The sequence below is a fragment of the Colobus angolensis genome, unplaced genomic scaffold (assembly GCF_000951035.1).
Source record: "Colobus angolensis palliatus isolate OR3802 unplaced genomic scaffold, Cang.pa_1.0 Scaffold161, whole genome shotgun sequence".
Classification (NCBI taxonomy): Eukaryota; Metazoa; Chordata; class Mammalia; order Primates; family Cercopithecidae; genus Colobus; species Colobus angolensis.
Genome location: NW_012114722.1, coordinates 2638181 through 2641647, shown reverse-complemented (window position 1 = coordinate 2641647; position 3467 = coordinate 2638181). Strand labels below are relative to the sequence as shown.

Sequence of the window (3467 nt, the reverse complement as noted above, 5' to 3'; positions counted from 1 at the left end):
GGTAAAAACAGAAATATTTGACATTTAAAAACAGAAAATGTCGAGGGTCCAAAGCAAGTTTTATTTACCTAAGTCATAATTTTCCTTTATCTCCCAAGGATTTTGTGAGTAAAAACAAGGTAATACATTAAAAGAACTTTAACATCTTTAGAGGAATGTCCTTATTAAATACAAAGTGATACTACCGTGATTATCACATAAAATTAAGCTATTTGAGATGTTTTTTATGTTGCTTTTTGTTTGACTCTTGCATTACATGCCATTGATTTCCCTTTGATCCATCTCTTCATGATTAACTTAGGTAAAATTTTCCTAAGGCATGATATTATCCTGTCAGTTTAAGAAACTTCAGAGTAAATCAAAACCCGATGATGCTTGTGATCGCAAAATAACAAACATGTCAAAACAGGAGTGTCATTTAAAAAAAATTTAACAGCAACTTGTATCTTCCATCAAAATCCACTCAAGGAATTTCCAAATATCAACTAGTTTATAGTTAGGAAGTGGATTTCATTTAAAAGTTAGACATGTATTTGAATGAAAATGTATTCTGTATTTTAAAAGTATCTTTTTTTGTGATACAGTCTAATGTTTATTTTTATGTTATGGCAGGTACACTTGAATTTTCAAAATTTAAAACATATAAAAAGTGGTTAAGGACTAACATTTATATTAATAGTTGATAAATCTCTAAGATTGTTTTTTATACAGCAGAGTACAATGGTTGTGCTAATGTCAACAGGGCACCATGAAATTTAGTCTAAAAATATCACTAGGCTTTATACAAGCAATAACATATGCTGCTGGTTTTAGAATTTCAGGAAATGATCTGCTTCTAATACTAAGCAGTCTTTTACTATTTTTAATGTTGTGCAATTTTATGGTATTTAGTTTGGGAAATGTTTTAAAATATGGACCTGTAATGCAAAGGTATTACATGCAGTACCTTTCTGGGTTTGATGCCGTTGTCCTCACTGAACTCATGCAGAACCTTTCCGTTTGCTGGGAAGATGACTCAAGCATCATGTCCTCTGTTGTTAACACTATGACCTTTGTAAATGTAAAATAAGTCGAAGATGGAGAAGTATTTGATTTCAGAGGAATGAGATTAGATTGGTTTCGGTTACAGGCATATACTAGTGTCTCTAAGGCTTTGCTTGGCCTTTCAGATCACAGAGAACTTGGAAACATGATGAATCCAATAATGTTTTCATACCAAAAATAGATTCTTTGGTGGAAATGTTGCTTAAAACATCAAAGCTCTACATATTTTGTTTTTATAGTCATGCTCTTGAGAAGATGCTTTAACAGTGTTTGGAGTTACTTTCTCAGTCAAGATGCTGAACTGCATTTTCACTACATTGCACTCATTTTATCAGTTGCATTCATGAACTGTGTGCAGCAGAGTTACATCATATTGGAGAATGTAGTCTTCCCTTATGTAATATATTTCTAGATGAAATGGCAAAACAAGCTTGAAATATCATCACAGATATTTGCACAGAACAGTGTACTCTTAGTGACCAGTTGCCGCCCAAGTATGCCAAAACCACCAATCAAGCAGTGAATAAGAAATCAACAAAACAAAACAAACAAAACAAAACAGACTAGTAAGAAAGGGTAACCTGAAAGGGGGAAACCGGGCATTAAGAACACGAAGAAAAATAGGCTGGTTGTGACTAAACTTGACAAATTACACACTGCACTTTCTGAGTTTTAAATTGTGTCTCAAACATGGTGCTATGGAAACATACCTTTACTCCATGAGAATATTTGACTTCCCATCTGGAAATCCTCTTTACTAAGTTAATTGTTGGGATGATTATGTATAATTGAGCCACACACAAAATGCAAAGCCATCAGAGATTCTAACAGGTGTAAGAGCACACATGACCATACTCCAGCCAATGTAAAACTACATGTAGATGGATATTATAAGAGTATTCAATGATGTTCTTCTTCAACAAACACAACATTTAGGCAGTTATGGAAAACTAATCATTATGAGTCTATATGGAAGTTGGTATTTGGAAACTTTGTTAAGATAAGTCAACTATGATCATATAGCTTATTTCCCTGCAATTAAAGCCTTTGTGAAATTACCTACAGAAAATGAATTAACATTCAATGCAGAGAAACATTCTGACATGTCAGAAATAAGGTCATTATTAGAACTACTAGGCCCATATGAAGTTCTTAAGTAAAAGCCTTATGTGGCATATTTCATCACAAGTTGCTAAACTTAAGAAATTTGTGGAGAATGTTGAAGTGTTAACATAAATGTGGACCAGCTTTGACAAACCAGACCAGTGTCTGCACTCTCTAAAAGATTATCGTCTGTTGACAATCTTTATTTTGAACGTAATACTGTTGTTAGACCCTAGAGATTTAAAGATGGATAAGATAAATTCCCTTTGTGTCTTCGAGTAGCTCATGAATTTGAAGCATGAGTGAAGATATGAGTAGAGAGTCAACCTGTGAAGAGTTGTATGTCCTAAATTAATGGAGTTTGAATTTGAACATGTGGTCAAACCGAAACCACCAAATGATTTTCATTAGGGAAGTGACATATCAGATTTCTGTTAAAGTCACATGGCAGGGTAGCAAAGGGGCTGGAGGAGGAGAATAAGTTATAAGAAGACAAGGAGTTCATATTTCTTGAGGGCTTACTATGTGCAAGGTATAGTATTAAATATTTTATATTCATAATTTCCCCTTATCACTACAATAACACTTACTGACAAGCATTATTATCTCCATTTTACAGCTGGGAAAATAAAGTTTAAAGAGGTTAATTTCCCTACAGTCACAATTGCAGTAAAATATATTGCTGGTATCTGAATATGAACTGACTTCAAGGTTCATGCTTTTTTTCTGAGCTATGCTATTAATTAGGAGGCACTGTATCAGTCTAGAAATGAATGATGATGAAGGCCTGAACCAAGAGAGTGGTAGTGGAATGAAAGGAAAGGGAAAATGTGAGAAATATTCAAGGGATATAATTGGCAAGAAGACATGGTTATTGTGCAGATTTGGAAGGGGGAGAGCAAGGAAGAGTGAGGTGTCAGGAACTTCTTTCATGTTTTAACTTGCCTGAGTGGGTGGATGATGATGTTATTAAATTGAAAAAGAACAAATGGAAATAGCAATGTTGGAGACACAGGACAAAATGGGAATAATTGATGGAATGAAGTGATGGAGGAGATGGGAAATGGTACAGGTGGATAGGTTACATCAGTTGCTTTTTCTGTAATGGGAGTAGATAGGCTAAGATTATGTACAGATACAAATAAGTGTTGGGGAGGAAATAATATTGAGAGATTTTAGACTCAATGACTTCTGTATTATCTCTGAAAAAAGGAAGTGAAAGCAGGAGGCAAAGAAGAGGAAGTGAACTTGAAAAGTATAGCATTAAAAGTTTGAATTACCCACTGTGGGGAATGAAAGAGGGAACTGATCACTATTAT

The 3467-nt window shown here is 34.1% G+C and overlaps 1 pseudogene; it reads left to right on the top strand.

The window, feature by feature from the left end:
* Positions 1 to 880: 880 nt before the first annotated feature.
* LOC105508417 lies at positions 881 to 2366 on the top strand (annotated as a pseudogene).
* Positions 2367 to 3467: the final 1101 nt, after the last annotated feature.